The sequence below is a fragment of the Mangifera indica genome, chromosome 9 (genome assembly GCF_011075055.1).
Source record: "Mangifera indica cultivar Alphonso chromosome 9, CATAS_Mindica_2.1, whole genome shotgun sequence".
Classification (NCBI taxonomy): Eukaryota; Viridiplantae; Streptophyta; class Magnoliopsida; order Sapindales; family Anacardiaceae; genus Mangifera; species Mangifera indica.
Window position 1 is genome coordinate 897212 of NC_058145.1, and position 12152 is coordinate 909363.

Sequence of the window (12152 nt, forward strand, 5' to 3'; positions counted from 1 at the left end):
GAATGGTGACATAATTAATAATTCATGAAAATGATGACTATCAAGTGACAGAATAAATGACCCAATTTCAAATCTCTCTTTGAAGTGTTTGAAACTCTTGTGCTCTTTCCACAAATCAATTAAAATATCAAGTGACAATTATTCCTTTCTTCGCGGGAATTTTGAACTGCTAGAAACTACAACAAATATATAAGTTAAGGATGATTTTAATTTCGTCACAAAATATTACTTTTATAAACAAAATTATAATTTCGTCCTAGAATGAATATTTTAAGAAACAAGATTTTAATTTCTTCACCCAAACTTAGGATTCATTTTTAGGGATGAAATTTGACTTTCATCCCATATTATTACTTTTAAGGACGAAATTTTAATTTCGTCCCTTAAAAGTTAGGATTCATTTTTAGAGACAACTATAATTTCATCTCTGAATAATAATTTTAGAAATGCAATTTTAATTTTGTCACATAATGTTACTTTTAGAGATGAAGTTTTTATTTTGTCCTAGAGTGATTCTTTTAATTGACGAAATTTTAATTTTATCCCCCTAAAACTTAGGATTCATTTTTAAAGACAAATTTTGATTTTTGTCCTAGAATATTACTTTTAATATTATTTTTAGAGATGAAATTTTAATTTTATCCTTTAAAAGTTAGGATTCATTTTTAAAGAAAGTTTTAATTTTGTTCTTAAATGATAATTTTCGAGTCAAAATTTTAATTTCATGATAGAATGATTATTTTAAGAAACGAAATTTTAATTTTGTTCCCTAAAACTTAAGATACCTTTTTAGCTAGAATGATAATTTTAAAGACAAAATTAAAATTTCATCCTGAAATGATTATTTTAGGAGATGAAATCTGATTTTTGTCCTAGAATGTCACTTTCAGGGATGAAATTTTAATTCCATCCTAGAATGTTAGTTGTAGGGACAAAATTAAAATTTCTGTCTTGGAATGGTTATTTTAAGAGAGCCAAATTAGGATTCACTTTTTGGGACAAAATTAAAATTTTGTCAATTTGTCCTAGAATAGAATTTTAGGAGAAATAATGAATATTTAAAAATCTGTTTCGAAATTCTATTTTCTTCTGTTTAATTTCTTTCAATAAAGTTCTCTTTACTTTTATAAACTTCGTGTTTTTCCACTTATATGTGAAAATTTTGAATCGTTTTTATTTCTAAATAATCTTCAGTTGTTTCTAAATTCGAGGTACAAACTTGTAAGCTTTTGTGTGTGTGTGTGTGTGTGTTAACTTGAATGTTTAAGTTCTTATTAACTGATTGTACACATAAATTTCTGTTTCATCTTCAAGGTTAAAAGATAAATTGTTTACAGCGTCTTCCGCAAGAATTAATTGAAGATTTCTTAACTGTTGTTCACATGTCATGATTTTACTATAAAATCTGTTCATCTTGATGATACAGATGCTGTTAATGCTATAAATGGGACCATCATCACTTATTGACAGGTGAAAGACATTTGGTTACAAAGCTGTCCGTCTCTTTGAGTTGATTATAAAATGCATACTCACTAGTTCTAAATATGTGTAACTTAGATCTCCTTATGTGTATATATAACAGATAATTAGATAATTCGACTGATGGTTCGGTTTTTTAATGTGTTGAGAGGTAAGGGTCATGCCTGCTATCCAATCAGAATGATGATACAGTACGACCAAAGGAGCCTCCTATAAAAAAGATGTTTTCTAGTTATGATGGGCACTGGCTAGCTGCTGTTGACTGTTTTGGGGATGTGTATATATTCAATCTCAAGACACAAAGGTTTCTTCAAGAGTGTTTTTACTTACGTTGTGTTCCTTTCAACTTTTATAGTGATTTGATGTACCATTGTAGTAGTGATATCCTGCGTAGACGTCTAGCCTAATTACAAAAATATATCTTTGTGCTTATTCTGAGACATGAAAGAAAGTTACAACTAAATGTTTCTGATTAAAAAACATATTCTTGTAACCAGGAATGTTTAATGAAATGTTGGGTCACTTCAGCTTGATCGTTTATGATTGATAATTGGCATAGATGACTTCTATAATGAAGAGAAAAATTTTGAACTAGTATTAGGTCTTTATTGTGATGTTATTTATATTGTTGGACATGCCTGATAGTTTTCTTCACTTAATTTTACAGCAAAAAATATATGTGCTTGTGTCCTGCCAAAGAGATATTGAGAATGCCCTGGGGAGGTTATTGGGCTCTCTTTCCCACCCTCCCCTAGTTCATCCTCTGTTATCATTTACGGTGCCAGGTGCTACTCCCTCTTTTTTCATTTTAGTGAGGTTAGAATGATGTTTCATAAATTAAGACATGTGTCCCCTGAAGTCTTAAGGAAAGGTCCGCTTTATATTGGTAGTTAGGTGTTCTCAGGTCTATTTATTAGTCGATATGCAATGTTGGGTTTAGCAGAAGAATGTGTTATGGAATTGAGATTATCATTTATGCAGTTGTTCCTTAGTTATGTTTGCTTTCTGTATGATATTTACCCAATCTTTTGGTTGTTTACTATACACCTTTGGTTGATCCATTAGGGTCTTGGTTTTGAACCTTGGTCTTAGTCATCTCCATGCAAAATGCAAGGGTGTGCTGTCAGGCTAAGAGGCCTGTGGGGTTTGGTATAATATTTAGCCAATTTTCCAACATTCTGTGGTTCTGTTATTAACAGTCTTCTAATATTTTAAAATGTTGTTTATGGTGCAGGGCAATGTGATTGATCGACGTTGGGACACCCGATATTCAAGATGATGACAATAACCTGGTAAATTGTCCGGGGTCTGCTTTTAGAAAATTAGCTAATTCTCCCATTAGTGGAAAACTGAAACGGAAATTTAGAGACTGTCAAACCGAGGCTAAACTTCACGGTAGAAAGAATTTTGAATTTTTTGCTTTCAGATCTTGTTTTCTTTATCCACCACCCTTCAAAAGGCACTCTTTTAATCCTTGACAAACCATGGATGGAAGTAGTTAAAACATTTGATGCCCCTGTTCACAGACATATTTTTGAAACATGATTGTTTACCGTCAGGGAGAGTAAAATATTCCGATTGATTACTCATGTTTGACGTGACACTTTCATCCTCGATTTGGAACATAGAGGGGGAGATAGGAAAACAGATAGAACAAGAACAAAGAAAAAAAGTGAGTGTGAGGGTGGCTAGGCGGGGATTTTGCAGCATGATTTACTGTTACTAGATACAAAGTAACTAAGGCGTAGTTGAAATACTGCGATTTTTGCCTTTTTTTTGGGTTCATGTAAAGTTATATCATAAGAACAGATGTTGTTTATATCTTGAATTTGATGTGTTTAAATCGTGTTGAATTGATGAAAAGATGTTTATTTAGTTGAAAAAATGTTTTATATGTGTGGTTGGATTTCGAAGATTAATATAACTATTAATTTTAATTTATGATTAAATTTTCGTATCAAATTCACTGTACAGATAAGAATAGAAATTTTTGTCCTTAATTTATAATACAATCAAAACTGAAATTTTTTTGTCTTTAATTTATAGCACAATCAAAAACATAAAAAATTGTACCCTAATTGAGCATTTATCAAGGACAAAATTTGTCATTAATTCATTATACAATTGAGAACAAAAAAATTATCCTTAATTTCTTACACAATTTAGGATAAAAAATTTTGTCTTAAATTCAACGTATAATCAAAAACAACAAATTTTGTCTGAAATTCAACATACAATCAAAGACAAAAACTTTTGTCTTTAATTTATTACACATTCAAGAATGAAAAAATTTTTCCCCAATTCAATATAAAATTAAAGATGACAAATTTTGTCTCTAAGTCATTGCATATTCAAGGACAAAAAAAATTGTTTCTAATTCATTATCTAATCATAGATGAAAAATTTTGTCCCAAGTCATTATACATTCAAGGATGAACAAATTTGTATTCAATTCATTGTACAATCAAAGATAAAAAATTTTGTCTCTAAATGTGTGTTTTATGGGACGAAATAGAGTTATTTGGGATGAAATTTAATTCATTTATGAACAAAAAATTTTTATCCCAAAATGTGTATTCTTTTATGATAAAACATCATTTCGCCCTTAATGATTGGTTATTAAGGATGATTTCCTTTTTCGTGAGTATTATTCTTTGGTAATGCATATTTTTTTATGATTTGATCTTTTATCATGATTGACTTTTTAGAACGAATTTTTGAGTATCTAGGACAAAAAATTTTGTCACCTTTTTATGAAATTTGTGTATTGGGAAGTTCAAAATATTTTAATCTCCAATAATAATAAGAACAAAAAATGAAAAAAAAACTATGTGTCAAGCAAGTCTGCAATCAAATTGAGCTGAGTTGAGTATTATTAGCTCGAACTTGACTCGATTAAGTTTATGTAAAACTTGAGCTTGAGCTCGTCAAGTTTGGGAGTTTGTGACTTGAGCTGAAGGTCGTGATAAGAGTTATTGACTCTAACTCAGTTTAAGATATTACAATTAAACTTCATAATTTATATATTTATCAATTGTTCTTTTATATTCAAAGTTTAGTGTTGAGTTGTATATGCATCATTCATATGCTGAGTGAACTAGATAGAATTTATCATACTAAAGTATAAAAGTTAATCTAAAATTTTAAGTTTTAAGGGTTTATAGATATTACACTTTTATTAAGGTGCAAACTTGTGAGCACATCAAGCCAAGAAATGACAAACTTGATATAATAATTGATCCATTTGAGCTCAACTTGATAATAATCAAGACGAACTACTTGTAGCTCACAAATGACTTGTATCATTTGCAGCCCTTGTATCAAGTAAGCGAGAGTGCATGAGGATTGTTATCATGTATGTTAGCTAACAATAAATTATTTACCAAAGGATTTGTTTGGGTTCATGTTTTCTGATCCAATTCTTTTGTTGAGTCAAGATGGTGTGCTTGGTATGACAAGACACAAAAATATATTTAATAAATTATTATTATATTTAATAAAATTAAAATATAGAGATAATTATTATGTTTAGTTGATAATAATAAAAAATATTAAAATATAATTTTATTGATATCTTAAATTTGTTAAAGCGAAACTATGTGGATAGAATAAAACAGAAGTGTGAAAAGGGGGGAAGGGGGTAGGTGACTTTCATCTCCTACAACAATCAACTCAAAATGCATCATCTTGTTTATTCTTTGACATTCGAGCAACGTTCTCACGACAACTAGATTTGAGGAAACTGACTACTCAATTAACTTTCTCTTTGTCTCTAGTTTGGACAAACAACAAATTACCATTCTCCTTTTCCATTGATTTCCTATTCAATAAAACGATATATACAAAATTTTGAGTATTTAAATGAGTATTACATGATATGATATTATATGATTAAATAATTTTAAATTAAAAATAAAATAATATTTAATCACATAAATCATTTATCAATTATTAGCATCGGGTTTTGAAACATCTAAGAATGCCATTTTCACGGCCCACCGAAGCTTATGTGGCATGACTTCTCTCTACCACCACGTCTCTCAATCATGCAACCTCTTAGCTTCCTTTAGCATTTGTTTACAGGTCTCATGATTATGGTAAGCACTGTTTAATGCATAAATTGTAGTTATTGGTTGGAATTAAAGTAATTAGTTGAATTAATTTAATAAAAAATAATGAAAGTTTATACTCTTTAACAAGAATATTTAAAATTTTTTTAATTAGTTACATAGATGATATATCATCATGTGATTAAATATTATTTTATTTTTAATTTATTATTATTAAGAAATTATATAAATCTTATGATATATAAAAAATTAGTATAATATAAGACAAGTGTGATATATATCAACCTTATTAGTAATTAATTTTATTGATATGGAGAAGTGATTTTGTAGTAGAAATGTAATTAATAGATTTCAAAATTTTCAAAATGTTTATAATACATTTTTAAGGTAATGATGTAATAATTAAAAATTTTATTTTAAAGACAAATCTGACAATACATAAGATAAATAATACACAATACGAAAAAAAATTATGTTTTTATACATGATCCGTTAAATGATTTGACAATATCATGATACCAAAAATTTTTTAAAAATTATTTGCGTCACGACACGGCCCTGCCCGTCGGAAGAAGGCATGGCCTGTGGGTGCACAACTCTCATTTTTGTGGTTTGTGTGGCTCCTGTGTTGCGCTGACTATATTGACGCGCGCGCCCACCCACCCCCCCCCCCCCCCAAAAAAAAAAAAAAAGACTAATTAAAAATTCATTATTTCCACATGAATCATCTCTTATTTCCTTTTTCATCGTTCCAAAAGTAACAAAAATCATGCCAGCCAGCCATCCATAAAGGTTTTAGACTCTGGTAAAAAAGATAGGTGTCTTTTTTTTTTACCGTGAATCATGGTCTACGTGCATTGCATAAGACGACTTCTTAGAAAATAAGTGAAGCTAAACAGTATATTTATTTATATGATAATAATACAATTTCATTTTAAAGACCTGACTGAAGACTCCCATATCGGAGGCACATGGCATCTCTTCTTTCTTCTTTAATACATTTAATTAGTTACGATTTTAGGGGACGTTTCAATGTGATTATTTGGGTTATTGCATGTACAAAAATCTCCTACATATTGGTTAGTTTTCTTTTTCAAAACATTAGCATAATTGGTATGATTCAATAAAATATTCTTATAAGCTTTATGCTTAAATTAAGGCTAAAGGACTTATTCCCACCTAAAGTTTACTATTTTTTCAAGTTCCCACTCTTTATCTGTACGATGTTAAGTCAATTAGTTTTAAGGATAAATTTATCATTTTACTAATAATATTAAAATAAACTAAAATTTTGTTTTATTTTCTCTGTAAACCCTAAAAACTAACAATTTCTCCCTTATGTCAAGTTTTAAAAAGTAACATTTCCCCTAATAGGGTTTATTTTTCATTCTTAGGCAACCTCTCTCTCTCGACATTTTATTTTCTTCTGACAATCTCTCTCTCCCTATTTTTCTTGGGAAGATGATCATCTTTTTAGACGAAGATGAGATCTCTCATCTTCATTTGGGAAGACGATATTTTGTCTTCCCCACTTAGATGGCTAATTAGAGGAAAAGATAGGGAGAGAGAGACCGTCGGAGAAAGAGAAAGCGTCAAGAGGGAGCAGTAGTTAGAGAATGAAAAATAACCCCTAGGGGGAAAATGTTACATTTTAAAACTTAGGCTAAGGGAGAAATTGTTAGTTTTTAGGGTTTAAGGAGGAAAATGAGATAAAAATTTAAAACTAACCAATTTGGTAACTTTAACAATCCATGGGTAAGTATTTGAATTTTCAAAAGATAAAAAATGGAAATTTGAGAAAAGAGTAAACTTTGTGTGGGAATAAGTCCTTTAGCCTTAATTTAATATACTATAATTTGTAAACACTTCGGATAAAATACAATTAAATATTTTATAGTTCAAAAGACTATTTCCTGCTTAGGAAGCGTTTAGTTTGGATAATATTTTATTACCAAAATAGAGAGATTACCTTAAAGATAGATTACTTAGAAGATTATTGGATATAAATAATTACTATGTTTGATAAAATTTAGTAAGTATAAATAATTATTGTATTTGGTTAAAGGTAATAAAAGAATACTAGTAAATTATTTTACTTAAATGTCTTTGAATATAATTATTTTTAAATATTTTTAATATTATTTGTTATATTAATTAAAAATAAATTTATTTTTATCTCAAAAAATTAATAAATAATATTATAATTATAATAAAATTAAGATTACCTTAGTGATCTTTTACTACCTAAGGTGAATGTAGTAATCAGATTATCACTTATATTACCTGTCATGTAAGCATTGGTAATAAATATTACCATAATATTTTATTACTGACAAATCAAATAAGGTAATAAAAGATATATTACTGAGGTAATTTTTAAATCTTGGAACCAAATGACCTCTTAATGTTCGTTGAAATGACAAATTTTCACTCTTTAAGTTTCAAAAACTTACATTTCTATCTGGTATTCACTTCATTTAGTGAATTTTGTTAAGTGAAAAGATAAGAAGATCATTTTATATAAATTTTTTCATTTTCACATTTTCCTTTTATCCATCTATTTTCTCTTTTCTTCCTTGTTCTTTTATTTTTCTATTTTCCTTTTCAAAAGTTTGGGGGCAAACTATAATTTTTTAAAATATTAGAGGTTATAATGAAAACTTTTAGAGGATTTTTTTGAAAATTGAAAAAAGTTCATGAGTGTCTTTGAAAATTTCAAAATTTCAATACACCCTTCAATAAGTTTAAAAATGATAGTTGCTTCTATAAAGAAATGACCAAAATATAACATTTTAGAGTTAGTTAGATTTTCACCCCTCATCAGCCTTTTTAACAACATTGTGCATCAATTCAAATGAGTTTGAACTGAAATTGAGTATTATGGATTCAATCTAAACTTGATTCAGTTTCAAATAACTCAATTTGGATTGAATCCATTATGATCTTCTCAAAGTTTTAGATAGCTCGTGAGGCCTATATGAGATAGATTATTGGCCTAAAAGATATTTAATCGAGGTGAGCACAAAACACACCTTCAAAACTTTAGATTGAGCTCTAAAGCTCTCCCAGTTAAGTTGACACATCTTTATGGCTCTTTTTTAATATCAAACTGAATTCGAGCTAAAAGGAGTTTAACTAGCCTAGACTCGACTCATGAGTTAGGGAATGATTCGATTCCCTAACTCAACTCGTGACTTGATTCAGATTATGTCAAACAATTATCAAAATGACATCACTGTGTTTATTATTGTATAAAACATCTTTTTGTTATTAAGTCACACAAATCTAAGTCATTATTTAAGCCATCAATTCGAACCGAATCATTTTTTATTCACACCAAACTCAAACTATCTTGAATTTGGACTCAAAATCACAATCATTCCTTTCTCCACGAAAATTTTAAACTTTCTAGGAGACTTCAAAGGAAGTTCCAAATATTTGAACACTCAATAAAAGAAGACAAAAAAGTGGGTCTAGTAGGGCTGTTATATCTATTTATTTCATTAGTTATAGAATCTCAAAATGCAAATTAACAAAACTTGTACTAGAATTAATAAGATATTCCTGGATGAACAAGAAAGAAAGCAGTTATATAACATAGAACATTCAAACTCCTAGCATGTATAATCTCTTTCTACAAACATACAATACAATCAACTCAACATCATACAATATTTGTGATTAAAATATAAACACACCATTTAAGCTGAAACTAGCAAGAGGTATGAACATGGCTCATCTGCACTATCACCTATTGGTAAAAACGGAGAAAACAAAACCCATTAACTAGATAAAAGGAAAGAACTTTAAAAGAAACTGGGTTGAAAACTGAACGAGTGTTAGGCATCACTACTTAAGGCCTTTAGATGTATTATGTTATATTAGGAAGACTATCAAACTATATTAGGATAGAATATGTAGTTTAGAGATTTGATTTGATTTATTTCCTTTTACATCCTCCTTGTAATTGTATATATTGTACAATTTTACTCTCTGAATAAAATAAGAAAACAATATTTTAAATTCACATGGTATCAAAGCCTAGATTAAGCATTTAAAAGTTTTTCTAGCATTCTCAACTGAGTTTTCGATGAATCTAAGTCCTTTCTCAACTGTTTCTTCGATCATTGAGCCTCTGTCATTTTCCAGTGATTATGCTTATACTAGTGTGACCAAGGGGAACTCATCGACATATCTATCAAAGAAGCATCACTGTTTGTCACTCCATGCTCTTGCATGCCCGGCTTGTTCTCTCGATATTTTTCAAAATCGATCTCCTGTTTCAATGATTGTACGATGACACCGCCTCTTCCTTTGAACTCAGACAACATCGACGAGTCAATTTGTGGTAAGCTTGCCATCATTGGATGCCAGAATTTGCTACATGCATCAACCATTTTTTTGCGTGGAACATGATCTCCAATCCACTATTCCAACGCACGTGGGACTACACTGCTATTGTCAATCGATTAAGTAGAAGTCGGTGATAATTTCTATTGAAGACCCACTTCCATTGGTTGTTGAACACGTCATTGGTGACATCACTGAAAAGTTCCTTCAATGTTCACACATCCAAAAGCTATTTTTTACTATTTAATAGTCTACTGACCAGTTTTGTGAGCCTTAATTGCTCTAAATCTTTACTATTCTCTAGAAAGCTTCTTTCGTTCTTTGATTTGTGATTCAACATGTCCATTGAAAGCTCCAAACTAGGTTCTCTCTTTCCTTTTAATTTTGTTCCAGTAATTACTACAGAAAAATTAATAGGGAGTAATAACTATACTTGATGGGCTACATCTGTTGAATTATAGTGTATGAGATAAGGTCTTGAAAACCATCTCACTAAGAGAGCTGAAGATATTACATCTAATAAAATTATATGGACTAGGATTGATGCTTTGTTATGTAGTATGTTATGAAATACCATTGATCCTCAACTTCATTCTATCTTTAAAGCTTATCACACATGTAATGACATACGGACTCAAGTCAAACTCTCATACACCAATGATATTCAATAGTTGTTCTCTGTTATATCAACTTTGGTTACCTTAAAACAACAAGACATGAGTATGTCTAAATTTCTAGGTCAAATGACATCTCTGAAGACTGAATTCAATCTGCTGTTACCTATTGGTAAAACTGCAATAGAAGACTTAGCCCAATGAGACAAATTCTTTATGGTTCTCATATTGACTGCCATTAATCTTGATCTTACTATTGTTTGAGATCAAATTCTTACTAGTATTGTCGTTCCCACCCATGATGAAGTCTTTACTCGTCTACTCCATGTGTCTTCTCTAAGAGTTATGATTAGATCTTCCGGTACCTCTAATTTTGACTCATCTGTCCTTGTCTCCCAGAATCAATAACTATACGAGCGTGGTGGTCTAGGAACTCAACCAAAGTGTAGTTATTATAATAGATGAGGTCATATCAGAGACAAATGTTATAAGCTTCATAGTCATCCTCTTCGAACTGCTAATATTGTTCAAACTAGTACATTTGATTATACTATTAACTCTTCTAAAGTACAGTCTCTACCGTCTTTGACTCTCACAAATGTTGATCTTGAAGACTATCTCTGATATCAAATAGTAAAACAATCTTCATCTTCTGTTGCTTCGATTGCTCATCCAGGTAATTTAGCTATGTGTCTTACTCACTTTTCCTCTTCCGAGCCATGGGTCATTGATTCCAGTGCCTTTGATCACATCTCTGGTAACCCTTGTTTATTTTTTCACTTTACTAAGTCTACTTCATTACCTATTGTAATATTAGTTAATAAATCTATTGTTACTACAAAGGCAGTAGGTTGTGCCCATCCTCTCCTACTTTTGCCTTTGGAATCTATCTTTCATCTCTCTGACTATCCATTTAATCTTATTTTTGTTAGCAAACTTACTCATTCCCAAATTGTACAATTACCTTTACTAATAACTCTGTTCTTATACAAGACTGTAATACAAACCAGATGATTAGCACATGACATGAGTTACAGGGCCTCTATTAACCAAGTCCACCTGATTCTGTAGCATGTGCCATCACTGAGTCTCTGACACTCCTTCACAATCATTTGAGACACCCTAGTTTATCAAAACTACAAAAGATGGTTCTTAGTTTGTCACATTTATTGTCCTTTAATTGCGAGTCTTGTCAGCTTGAAAAACATACTCGTATATCATTTCCAAAATGTGTTAATAAACATGCTACATCACTCTTTGAGTTAGTCCATTCCGATCTATAGGGTCTTAGTTGAGTCGTGTCTGTTTTGGGTTTTTAATATTTTGTTACATTTATTAATGATTATTCGCATTGCACTTGGTTATTTTTAATAGAAAATAGATCTGAATTATTCTCTATTTTTAATCTTTTTATGTTGAACTTGAAACACAATTCTCTATTACTATTCATACATTACGTAATGATAATGCAAGTGAATACTTTTCTGCTCCATTTACTAAATTTATGGCATCTAAGGGCATTTTACATCAATCCTCCTGTGCTTACACTTCGCAGCAAAATGAGATTGCTAAATATAAAAATCGACATCTTATCGAAACTACCCATACCTTACTCATATATAGTGAGGATCAGGTACCT